This window comes from Panulirus ornatus, chromosome 18 (assembly GCF_036320965.1).
Source record: "Panulirus ornatus isolate Po-2019 chromosome 18, ASM3632096v1, whole genome shotgun sequence".
Classification (NCBI taxonomy): Eukaryota; Metazoa; Arthropoda; class Malacostraca; order Decapoda; family Palinuridae; genus Panulirus; species Panulirus ornatus.
Genome location: NC_092241.1, coordinates 9,837,069 through 9,851,384, shown reverse-complemented (window position 1 = coordinate 9,851,384; position 14,316 = coordinate 9,837,069). Strand labels below are relative to the sequence as shown.

At 48.1% G+C, this 14,316-nt stretch overlaps 1 protein-coding gene across 1 annotated transcript in view; it reads left to right on the top strand.

The window, feature by feature from the left end:
• LOC139754996 (uncharacterized) overlaps positions 1–14,316 on the top strand; it is a 145,892-nt gene that overhangs the window by 101,256 nt on the left and 30,320 nt on the right. The gene's annotated exons all lie outside the window — the stretch shown is intronic.

Here is a 14,316-nt window from a genome sequence, read left to right as displayed (position 1 = left end):
CTATCACATACTCCCACAACTCCTGTTTCAGGAGTATTGCTACTCCCTCCCTTGCTCTTGTCCTCTCACTAACCCCTGACTTCACTCCCCAGACATTTCCAAACCACTCTTCCCCTTTACCCTTGAGCTTCGTTTCACTCAGAGCCAAAACATCCAGGTTCCTTTCCTCAAACATACTACCTATCTCTCCTTTTTTCACATCTTGGTTACATCCACACACATTTAGGCACCCCACTCTGAGCCTTCGAGGAGGATGATCACTCCCCGCGTGACTCCTTCTTCTGTTTCCCATTTTAGAAAGTTAATACAAGGAGGGGAGGATTTCCGGCCCCCCGCTCCCATATATATATATATATATATATATATATATATATATATATATATATATATATATATATATATATATATATATATATACAGATAGATAGATAGATATCATAATTATTCTAAAATCCGTTTGTATAAAAGCGTCCTGGTGTTACCCAGGTCGTCTTTCTAAAGTTTACTACAGCCCAAAGCTGTACAACTTCCGGTAGCAGGGAAATGCAGACTCCTTTGGAGTGAGAAGACCTTGGACGAGACTGTATTGCCAGTGTTACAACCTCTGCAAAGCTGACTTGTCACTGGTGGTGTAACCTCAGGCAGGCTGGGGTGAAGATGTTCTCGATAGGTCCGTGAGTGCTCGCGTGGGACTCGTACGGGTCTGGTGACGAACTGCAACTCGGGGAAGTGGGATGTTTGTGGAAGGAGGTGATGGTGGTGAGGATATTGCTGTGGTTAAGATGATGGTGAGAGAGTCGGGATTGTCTGGGTCCTGAACACCTCATATTTTGTTATGTATCTTACGTGAGTGAAGACGGCATCACCAGAGCACAACGCTAATCACGTCAGGTGTTAGTATCCCTCGCTGAGCCTCAGGGAGGGAGCCTGCGGCCGCCCACTGCAGCCAAGCAACACCAGTGAGCGTCAGGTGAGGGAGGACATGTAATGGTCGTGGCTGGTGAGGTGTCAGACCCCAGAGAGATGCGATAACCTCTGTGTCCTCACAGTAAGACCTGCTCTCACCACGGCAGTCTCCACCAACAAATGGCATCGTCACTCCTGTAGTGCTTGCTGGGGTATGAAGACAAGTTCGCAGGGGACACTATACGTGTGGCAGGTGCTGATGTGAGTGAGTGACTGGTTGAGGGCAATCATCATCATCTTGGTATCCTTGAGTCAGCGGATGGAAAGCGGTTTGAATGATCTTGTTTGGCGAGGAATCGAGGCCATTGTTGTGGTGTGATTCTGTGGTTCCCATCTGTGTTGGCCAGGAGCTGTAGCTTCTCTTGTGGTGTAGATGGACCGGCTCACTAGACTGTGTGGCATAACCACTGGAGTCTGGTCCTCAGGAAGGAGGAAAAGTCATCATGAAGACTAAGTGTTAGTTCCCCTCCCTCCTCCAGTGCTGCCCCCCCCCCCCCCCCCCCCTCCCTCTCTGATCATTACAAGTCACGTAATCATGTTTCTTCATATTATCTTCAGCCACATATTTACGAGACAGAATTAGCTCGTCTAGTTCAGGCAATATGATCGCCTGCATCAAGGTTTTATGAACCAAAGGTTGACATCTGTTTCTACACCCAACCTTCATAAACAACAGGTGTTCTGTGTCATCAGACGGCCCACACCTGAGGCATAGCCAGCCCCAGCCCCTCGAGGTCACGTCCCCACCAGGGGCTACAACACCTGTACTTACGTATGTACGTATGTACAGTGAAGGATGCTGGAGAGGGACAGAAGTGGTGTTGTAAATGACAGTGGTGGTGGCGGTGGTGGTGTGGGGGGAGGTGGGGTGCTGGAGTAATGATAGGACTGGCTTTCTAATGACAGGCGGAGCTCTACGCTCGTGTGGGAGGGAACTGGGCCAATGTGTCTTCCCTACAACACACACACACACACACACACACACACACACACACACACACACACCACTGGGTAACAACGCAGGATGGTTGTCGTCAACACTGTATGGAAGAGTGTTCTCAGGGAAGAGTCACTTACTCCCTCGGGCACGACCATTCAACACTACTCCAGCACGACAACTTAACTCCCTGGGTACGACAACTTTACCCCTCGTGTACGATGACTGTAGTACTACACACGAGGGTCACGTTAACGAACTCAGAGTTGATTGGTCATAATGAAGGTGGTAAGCTTGTGTCACTTCGTGAGACCCAATCACCTCCCCGAAGGTCATGGTAATGCGGGAGAACCATAGGGAATTATAACCAGGTAGTTAGCTAGTGTTAACGACCTGAACTTCTAATCTAACCTTTTAACTTCCACGATAATTGGTCGTTTATTGTTGACCTTTATTTGTCTGCAAGAGCTCGTGAAATTAACCCTGACCTTTGACTTTTCACGTTGGCACATGGAGGGTTTCGAAATGTCTTCGATTGTACCACTCCGCTACTCTGAGGAGCAGCAGTTGTTATGTGGTCCTTATTGTGTCTTGACTCATGAAACATAATGGTATGACGACCTGACCTCTGACCTGACCCTTAAGTCTCAAGTCAGAGACCAGAGGTTGTACTGTTCTGTTTAAAGGTCGTATCGTTTTGATAAAGAGTCGTACATTTGTGTTCAAGGGTTGTACTGTTGTGTTCAAGGGTTGTACTGTTGTGTTCAACGGTTGTGCTGTTGTGCTCAACGGTTGTACTGTTGCGTTCAAGGGTTATATCTTTGTGCTTAAGGTTGTAGGTTGTGGCCAATGGTCACATCGTTGTGTGATAGTGGTATTCTTTCCTAAGACAGGTCATGTAGCGCACTAAGATGTTCTTTTTTCTGAACACTATTACTGTCAGCAGGCTTGGTAATGATGATGATGATGATAATAATAATAATAATAATAATAATAATAATAATAATAATAATAATAATAATAATAATGATAATTGATCTATTGATTCATTAAGAAGAGTGCTGGATGACTGATCCCGGAGACAGTAGACAAGAGGTCGGGTATATGTACACACAATGAAGCTGGTGGGATGATCCCGGGACGCTCCTCCTACCCTTGTCGTCCCCTACGTAGCTTTCTCTTCCTTACTCCACCTACAACAGCCCTCCAACAGACTCCTCCCAGAGTCTTCAACTCCCAAAACCTTTCCCTCCAACCAACAATCTTTCTAATCTTTCAGTAAATTAGACATCATGCTCTTGAACGCGATGGTACGACCCTTGAGCAATACGTTGCTACCTTTGAGCACTACAATACGACCCTTGAACACGACCCTTGAGCAACATGGTACGACCCTTGACCACGACAGTATGACCCTACAGAACGATAGCTCGACCCTTGAACACGACGATGCGATCCTTGAGTATGATGGCCTGACTCTTGACCTCATCTTTAACAGGTCAAAGGCCAGACCATTACACTCAAGGATCGTACTCAAGGATCGTAGCGTCGTGAACAAGGGGTGAGTTCCGGAGGAACAACTACCATAGCACCAAATGCTACACACAATGTATACTGAGCAGGTGAAGGTGGCTCAGGTAGCTCTGATACGTGAGGTTGGAGAAGTAGCTCTGTAGTGATGACCTGTTGACCCTTGGTCATCCTTCCTTCCTGAGGCAAAACCTCGAAACAAAAGAAGGTCGTCAAGTGAGGCAGTACCTTGAGGAGAGTGACTGCCTCGCCAGGTGAGTCTGGCCTGTATCCTCCACCACTACATCCATGATCACTGACCATAAGGAACACCAGGTCACCAGGTACCTGGCTGTGCCCGGTGTATATAATGTACCAGGTACCTGGCTGTGCCCGGTGTATATAATGTACCAGGTACCTGGCTGTGCCCGGTGTATATAATGTACCAGGTACCTGGCTGTGCCCGGTGTATATAATGTACCAGGTACCTGGCTGTTCACTATTATGTACAAGGAACCTTACCAGTACCTGTCAACAAGCTAAGCCATCACTCTGCTGGCCACATGACGGTCTAGGATTTTGTCTCTGGTTTTGAGCAAGTCATTACTTATGTCAGTACACACACACACACACACACACACACACACACACACACACACACACACACACACACATCCTAGCCTGCCACTATCGTAATCAAGCAGCCTCGAGACATTTTCTGAGACACAGCAGGTCAGAACCTGTTAAACAACAAGGTCTTGGGCTTACAAATGGAGGAGTCAATGACACTTCCTGAATATCCCTCCCTGAATATCCCACTCTGAATATCCAGTACGAAATATCATAGACCTGTGAGATGAAGTCTTACATTAGTAACCTAACCTAACAGTCAAGTTACCGTCCCACACGATGGTCTCTGGTCTACACCTACATAACGTGTGGCTCAGGACGCACCTAACCTGAGAATGTCCTGATGCACAGAGGTCATCATACAACTACGAGTATTACTGGGTTACTAATTCTCAAGACTATATATATATATATATATATATATATATATATATATATATATATATGAACAATGGAATTTCCTTAAAACAAATAAGACACAAATATCATATCGTCTTTACGTGCAAGGTGATGAATATCTTACAACACTACACTGGCCTCGGAGGGTTTCGAAATGTCTTGGATTGTAGCAGCCGGTGATAACAACCATCCCTGACAGCCTCCACCTCAGAGGTTCACCACACGCCAAGCCTCCCACCGCTGGGTCATTCTCCCCAGCAACCCCACGTATACCACGCCTATATTTAAGTTCAGATCTTAGTACTGTGTGTGTGGTACTGACACGCGTGGCCACGTAAGCCATTGTCTTATGTTATTATAACACAACCTGAACACTGGTTGCTATCTGAACAAGCTCATTATCCCAGATAACTAATACTGAAGATTATATCAAAGACCTTTGTATCTTGGGTAGTATAGTGCTGGAAAGGACCCAGTGTTGTGTTGCTCTTCGTGTATTCTAACAGTCATCAGACACATGTTGAAATGCAAGGCTTCCTTCTCAGTCCTCTGACTAACAGGGTCAGTCTGTATCAACGTAGTTATGTGTATATTGTCTTGATACGTGTTATTGTTGTTGTTATCATCATTACCAGAGACCCGAGCCCCGCCTCAGGTTACCGCCTATCTGTCAACACCTCTCGGGTGTGGCACCTGCCTGACGGGGGTGTCGTAAACCAGTAGCCAGCCGCGCCCTCCCTCCTTCACGGGTCACAGCACCACAGTGTACACCCGCGTCAGGAGGCCGGGGTAGCAGACACTCACTACTATATACAAACTGGGATGTCGGTGCCTCACTGGTCACACTCGTCCCCAGCCTACCATGCTTCATCACGTCGTAATGAGACAAAGATCCCAGATGTGTCGACTGTGACAATAATCCTCAGAATACGAGTCTTGTGAAGCTGAACCACAAACTGTTAACACCAGGACGGTACCTCACTCACCAGGAAGACGCGATATCTGGACGTATGAACAGTTGCTGTGGACCAGGAGTACCAAGACTGAGGGGGCACGTCTTACAAGGTAATTACGTCATACTGCTGGAACCTTCATCCTTCAGGAGAAAACAGAACGATGGACTGGTGAAGGAGAAGACTCGAGTGGCCTTACGAAACAGAAGGGAGAATGGGGAGGGAGGGATTGTGAAAGAGGGAGAGAGAGAGAGAGACAAGAGGGTGAGGCTGTAAGGGAGAAAGAGCTGGGTTGGAGGGGCTGGCCAGCGCTGGGGTCTATATCTCTTATGACCAAACTGTTTTGTTGGCGGAACCAGTTTAGACGGGTCCTTGTGTGGCTGTTTTTACGGGTCTTGTGTATAGTGAGTGGCGCTTTTATGGTGAGCATTTCTGTCATATATCTCTCGTTACGACCCTCATGTCTGTTGTGTATGGCTGTTTCAGACTCTCATATTTACCGTTGTCTGGCTGTTATGTCTATCGTGAGTGCTTGTTTGAGCCTGTCATGTCTATCCTGCGTGGTGGCGACCTCCGGCTGTCATCTCCACCACCTGGTTAAATACCATCGTCATGTCTACTGTGTGTAGTGAGTAGTTATCCTCCTCTGATCATGTCTGGCGTGGGTTACGTAGGTCACGTCTTGCGTGCGGGTGTATGTATACTGATGATGTATGAACCTCGCGCACGCCTGCTGTACTACATTTATGCCTAAAGAATAAAACGATCATCCTAACCGTGAAACACAATACTGACATGTACGTCAGGTGAGCTACCTGTCGTCACACAACCTGCGTCAGGTGAGCCATCTGTCGTCACACAACCTGCGTCAGGTGAGCCATCTGTCGTCACACAACCTACGTCATGAGAGTCAATGTTGTCACAACAACCATACACCCCCCCCCCCCCCCTTTAGCACGGCCCATGAGCCCGACAGTACAACCCTTGCGTATCAAGGCCTGACCTTTGACCTGACCCTGGAGAGCTCCAGGAGACTGCCCCCCCCCCCCTCTCCCCCGCCGCCGCCGCAGTGAGGGAGGAACAGCTGGGCCTCCCAAGCCACCCATGACCCCGAGCTCTTCAGGCAGTTCCCACGACCTGTGGCGCACTACCGCCCTCCCTCTACCCTGACCCCGGAGAGGTTGACTTCCGACCCCACTAGCCTCCCCAACCTCAGTATAACCTCCCCAACCTCATTCTAACCTTCGACAACCTCACACCGATCGATATATCAATCCACACAAATTCATCAGTAGGAACCACATCCTACTGGACCCACAGACTCTCCTGCAGGATTCACAGAGACTCCCGTCGCACTCACAGGCCCTCCTAAAGGACGGGCAAACCCTCCTAAATGATCGGCAGACCCTCCTATAGCTTCCTCAGACCCCTGTGTATGTTCCACGGACCCTCTGTAGGATCCAGAGGAGAAGTCTGATAATGTAACACAGATATTCATAAAATGTCGCGATTCCCTGGCCAGAAACCATCGCTCAGCTTGATGTGTGTAGCTGGTCAACTTGTGGAAAGCGTCATGCCAGACCAGACTGTACGTCACCACATCATGAACTGTTGTCTGAGTGGTCTTCACTCTCATCGTTCGTGTCTGACGCATCGGATTGATTTCTTTGACGACATAATCAAGATATATAAAAACGTGGATAATCTCATTCATTTTCATTTGCAGGAAGCATTCATGTAAGTTCATCACTACAGACTACTTATAAAAGTTAAGTTTCATGACGAAGATGATTCACTTGTTACACGTTGAGTGGCTGTAAATATAGTTATGTTGTAGTGTGATCATGGTGAGGTGTGATGTGCTGCACGGATCAACCTTGACACCTGCTCTAATGTTAACACATGGCGACGTTCTTAATGTCTGGCTCGACTCTAACTTCTCACACTTTCCACACGACACCAATGTGGAGAGCAAGACCACAAGGGACGAGGCACGTCCACAGATGAACCTGACCTGCACAAACTGTTGACTGCGTTTAATAAATCAAAATAAGTTTTGAATTCGGTAGATGCAAAGACCTACACACTGCCAGTACATGTAGTTACAAGACAAGCAAACCCATGAAATGTGTTGAACTACATAACTGAGGAAAAAAGACTTGTTTAATAAGACGACAAAGTGTGAAGTAAACAATGTGTACAAGCAATACAAAGTTGGAGAAAACGTAGGTTTCATAAGTAAAGCATTACAGTTATAATCTAAGAAACTTGTCCTCAATGTTTACAATTCACTGGTGCGTCCTCATCTTGACGAGTCACCAGTGTTGGTCACCTACTTCAGAAACAGAAGAAGGCAGTGGAGAGAGCTGCCATCATGGCTCCCGCACCCAGCATACACATTCCATGACAGCCAACAAGACCACCTGAACTTTACCTCAGAAAACAACATGTTAACATGTAACCGTCCCAGCCATCCTGCTCGTGGTCAGTCTTGATCTCAGCAGATAATCAACGCTAAATCTGTCTGAAGGAACGAACCTCCTCTACACCAGTCTGCTGGATCGTAACTACACACAGAACCTAACAATAATAATCTGATCCTTTCCTGAACAAATCTCTTGTTCTCACATTCATGAGACCAGTCGACAGTGTTCTTCAGTAACTATACACATCAGGTTATTGTTTTACTCTCAAGCTTTGTTTCCTTAATCATCAACTCAGTGTTTGTAGTTATCATGTTCCTGAGTGTGAGCCACCAGTTTGAGTGGATGTTCGCAGATTTTTGGAGAATCTTAAAAACTTATAACAAATTTCTCAACAAACCTGAATCCCCAACATTTGGTCGTTGTTCAGCCAAGTCGTCTGCTAACAACAGGAGACTTCATCGTTACCGAATAAAACTTGACATCTTCAGTCGAGACGTACGTCACAGTGGCGGGCGTGTGACCCGGATGTCGTACTGACGGAAGTCGGAAATTACGTCAGGGAAACAAGCGACCGAGTTTAAGTGTTGCGTTCCTGTCGCACTTGTGGTTCCGCTTGGGCGTCTTGTGCCACATCTCTCACAAGGACGAACGCAAACTTAATTAGCACGTGATCCCCACCAGCAGGTGACGACCACCAAGACTTACAGGACGAAGTTCCCACTCGGAAGCACAACTTCACGACCCTTGAGCACGACGGTACGACCTTAAGGTATGATGGCCTGGTCGTCGTCTGATCAAAGGCCATCACACCTGAAGGTCGTGCCGACGCGTCGTGCTGAAGAATCCTAGCGTCGTATCCAACGGTTGTGTCGGAATGAACTGCTTGTGTGTACGTCCAGGATCTTCGTCGCTCCTGACACCTTCCCCGACACACTTGCAGTCCAAACTGAAGCTTCAAACTTTACCATCTTCCTCCTCCTCTTCTACTTTCCAAACTGATCATTTTTTCTTTTAATATATGATTATTTAGTTGCCTCAGATGTCAGACAGTCCAGTAGGAAGACTGTTATGTTCACATAAAGACTGTGGTGCTCTGTGTTCTCAAGCTGCCTGGAAGGTGGCGTCTGAGGGATGACGGATGTGAGGGTCGAGCAGCACCGGTGGTGAGGGTTTCCCACAGGTGAGGTAAACCGCCATCAGTCGGTACTGTGGGAAGAGAAGCAGTGGGAAGGCCAGGAGCTGCAGGAACGTAGCATCTGCAGAGGAGATGACAGTGTTTTGTGAGAGGGGAAGTAACATGAAGGTGGTATAGGCGGATGTCAGATTACAAAGGCAGACAACAGAGTAGGGGTGGGGGTATCGTGGGGAACAGTAGTGTCAGCAGACAGCAGAGCTGGCAGGGCAGGGAGACGGAAGGGATGAGAGAGAGAGAGCAGGGACGGTGCAAGACATTCATGCTGCAGTTTATAAAAGCAGTCAGTCAAGAAGAAGTTGTCGAGGCAAGTGGTAGGGCAGGATCAGGCTGGACTGTGGTGCAGGAGGATCTGTCTGTCACACTGTATGGAAGGAGGCGTCTGTCACCACCCACCACCACCTGACCCGGAAGTACCTCAGAGTGCACTTGGCTGTGACCCTCCTCCCCTCCCATCCCCCGGGAACTACCTCGCCTCAACTCTCACGGAAAAACTTCCCAACACATCTTCACCTACACTTCCGTGTGTGGCACACGACACAGCTACAGAGAATTAAAAACTAGGCCATTTTACCCGATTATTTACACGGTAGCCAGCTTGTTTTAGGTGTAGGTGGCGTGTGGTGGCTGGGGAACAAGACAACTCACCTCCTGAAGATAAATTAGTTTACGAGGAAGAATCTGGAAACATGACGAACTTTCTCAGTTGTTTGTTGTGGAAACGTGACAGATGCGGGCGCGAGTACCACCCTAACCTGTTTATAATAATCAGCATCATTATGAAGACGAAATGATGAGGAGGAAACACACACTTCTTATTATGCCTCCGGAAAAAATGAGAAACAAATATACGAAACATCTACACCGTATTCACGGAGTCAACAATGTATGTGTCCACACGTGCGGCCATCAACCAGACCCAGGCACGCCCCTACTGTGGCCCAGCTGACAACGTGAAAACGTCAGGTGTGGCCATCGCCTGGTACTGCCTGCTCCTCGCCCAGTAACCACCATCTTCCTGGTTTTCGTTTCATCTCGTCAATTTTCCCGCCTGCAGTTCCCCGCGAAGTTTGGCCTCATATCGTTAGATGAATATAATGTCATTCATGTTCATTACATGGCTCGTACACCCAAGTCCTTATATATCATAAATATCAAGTGAGGAGGGAGGGAGGACCGTCCGTGACATACGTACGTACCTCATGATCACGTATAGTCTCGCCACCTCCCGATCTACCGTCAGGGGTGACACCAGACAACCAAGTACTGGAATACAACATTTGATAGGGTTACAAATACATATCAGGAAGTTCTGAAGATGTGATGTTAAAACTGGTGATTCATCTTGACTTCGTCCCAAACATAAATGTTCTCTTTATCTTTATCTTTTTCTTCCGGGATTGTGTTAGTCCAATAATTACTGTAAGTCATCACTGTGATTATAGTTCTTCATAAGTGGTAATGTTTATAATCTGTGTACATCAGCAAATGCACAAAAGTGGGCCAGAGAAAATGTTTGCAGCCGTACCACCTCTGTGCCACGTCACGGCAGTCATGACTCTCACTGCTCACAACAAAACCTTATGGTACCCCTGCTTCCCTTACACATAGACCTACAGTAATGTTGTCATATTATGTATGGTACAGTAATGTTGTCATATCATGTATGGTACAGTAATGTTGTCACATTATGTATGGTACAGTAATGTTGTCATTGTATTAAGTTATACAAACAGATGATCTTTTCATCTGACTTTCATTTTCACTGATGAAATGTTTAGAAAATTAAGGTCAATGATCCTTTTGTAAGAGTGAAATATTCAGGAAAATATCTCATATTGCCAAGCGATCCATCATGACAAATACAAAACAAATAATGACACATCCTTCTTGATATGTCATCATTAACCACCGGAGATAATAACTCACAAACAATATTTCAACCCCAGATTCTTACTCAGCATGGGACATTGTCCTTGTACTGAGGTTTTCCAGCAAATCTGTTACCCTTGGAAGACTACCAGAACTTGCAGGTAGTAATAGTTCAGGTAATGTTTGGCCCAAGAATCTGTATATTTTCAACCTGTCATCAGAACTACCGTGTGGCGAGCCCGCCTCCCCTCTGCCCGTCTCTACAGCAGGACCTGAACACACACAGCTAACCACAACCTGGCACCGTCCAGCCCGCCCACCACACCTCAAGCCCACCACATATACCCGGCTCCTCCCTCCCCCAGCTGCCCATGTCCTGCACCCCCCCCCCCCTCCTCGTGACCATAACTGTCCATTTACGAGGCGTGGTAGCTGCCCAGAGCACGACGGTTTATAATACCTCGGCCTTTATCCTTATGGTGCCCTCCACAACAGCTGCTGGCTGGCTGGCTTGCCTCAACCCGCCCGGTAACGATCACTGGAGGCGCAGGTCACACCTCCTGCCTGATCCACACGAGCCTGACCCAGGCGACCACAACACGTGGCTACAACAGGAGACGAAGCCCAACACGACTTGACCTCTTGAGAAGAACGGTGGGTCTAATGACCCAGTCTTTGACCTGACCCTAAGGGGTTGGGTTAAGCGCCAGGCTAATCTATCCCAGGGTCGTAGCGCCGTGCTGAAGAGGGTCATCAGGCAGGTCATTCAGCGAGGGCTTATCACTGAGAGCCGTGAGCAAAGGACCAGTGACCTTGGCTCACTCACCACGCAGCCTACACACACACACACACGCACACACACACACACGTCTCCTATTTCCTTCTTTGCTACGGCAACTCACCAACCACATCTCCAGCTGCCTCTCCTTCCTCACCCCGCTCACTGTGTGTGAGGACCTTGTGCTCACAGCAGTCCTAGGGATGTGGCAGGCTAAACCCGCCGTTGTGGAGGAACTACAACATGACACTGTAACACGATCTGCCGCAGCCAAGACTCTCGGTGGTGTAGCACAAGTTCGTGGTGTTGTGTCCTCATGCTGGTCTTCCCGCTACATTGTCGTCATCCTTTGTGTTTGTTGGCGTCGCGATCCGTACTCTTACGCTGACGACATATTCTACCCACCGACTTCCCTATACATCAACATCACGTGATACATGAAGGCTGGGGTTGCCTCCTTATCTGGCAAGGTCCTGGCGCGGGCTGCGAGACGCTCTGCCATCACTGGGGCATCGGCGGCATCACATGACTAAGACAATAATAAGGGAGGTCGTCGCTTCCTTCCCATCTTGTAACACCAGATGCTCTACACATTACCTCCTCTACACGGTATAATACACACACACACACACACACACACACACACACACACATACACACACACACACACACACACACACACACACACACACACACACTTACACACACACACACACACACACTTACACACACACACACACACACACACACACACACACACACACACACACACACACACACTTACACACACACACACACACACACACACACACACACACACACACACACACACACACACCTGACCACCTTCAGGTGGGTAAGAAGCGTACGATAAGTTTCATGGAAAATGACAGTAAAAAAGGACAAGTTGGAGCGGGCGGACGTGTGGGTCCAGAGAGTCCTGAAGCGTGAACCGTGAAGGCGCTGAGCTGCCCGGGTTATCAGGAGGCAGCTCCTGCCGCGTCAGGAATGGCACACACACACACACACACACACACACACACACACACACACACGTGCGCGCGAGTCACAAGGAAGCAGGAAGTACAGACACAGTTCTTGTGAAGTGTTGGAGAAACTGAAGAAAAGGGAAGGAGGTTCTGTGGGAGGAGGGAGGGAAGGAGGCGTGAATGAGTTGGAGAGGAGGACATGGTTTGTGGTTACAGGTACCGCTCCATGATCTGTGTGTGTGTGTGTGTGTGTGTAGCACGGGCTCTCGTTATATGGACGTCATTCTGCTCAGTTAATGTGACGTGTCATGCGCACCTCAGGTGAGGCCAGCAGACCCGCCTGGTGAGGAGTGACACTCAGGGTACACGAGGAGCATCAGACCCTCACAGTCTGGCTGTGGAACCAAAGCAGTAGACACTGAGGAGGTCATCCCTTGAGCGGGCCGGCACACAACACCGGCAGGTGACGCGTCTGTCGCTCTCCGATCCTGCTACAGACACGTAAGGTGATCTTATGTATGAGAGAGAGAGAGAGAGAGAGAGAGAGAGAGAGAGAGAGAGAGAGAGAGAGAGAGAGAGAGAGAGAGAGAGAGAGAGAGAGAGGAGGGGGAGACGGGACTGCACTCTGGCAAAGACATTCAAACTCAGAAGAGTGAACATTGGAGGTGACGGAGTCGTGTGTTTATGAATGACCCTGTACATGAGAAGCTCCCCCCCCCCCCTCCGCAGCATGTGACCAGTGCACGTGACACGGACGGGTCATCCCTCTCCACACCTGAACATGATGCACGAAAATAACATTCAGAATCTGAACAGAACCAATTTTTTTCCCTCTCCTTCCCAAGAAAGATGGAAATGAGATGATTGTTAAGTATGATGACGAAATCGAGGGGATTGAAGAAGAGACATTTCGAGGGAAAGAACCAAATCGAAGAACCTCAGTGAGACGCATCCAGCACCTGGGTAATGAGATCACTTGTGTGTCTGTACCTCTGGGATGTCCCAGGGACAGTGAGATGGAACTGGGTCGGTTAACACGATATATACAACCTGTACCTGAGGAGACTGGTATTAAACCTTGAGCACGACGGTACGATCATTGAACACGACGGTACGATCATTGGTCATGACGGTACGACCCTTGAGTACGACGTTACGATCATTGAACACGACGGTACGATCATTGAACACGACGGTACGATCATTGAACACGACGGTACGATCATTGAACACGACGGTACGATCATTGAACACGACGGTACGATCATTGAACACGACGGTACGATCATTGAACACGACGGTACGATCATTGAACACGACGGTACGATCATTGAACACGACGGTACGATCATTGAACACGACGGTACGATCATTGAACACGACGGTACGATCATTGAACACGACGGTACGATCATTGAACACGACGGTACGATCATTGAACACGACGGTACGATCATTGAACACGACGGTACGATCATTGAACACGACGGTACGATCATTGAACACGACGGTACGATCATTGAACACGACGGTACGATCATTGAACACGACGGTACGATCATTGAACACGACGGTACGATCATTGAACACGACGGTACGATCATTGAACACGACGGTACGATCATTGAACACGACGGTACGATCATTGAACACGACGGTACGATC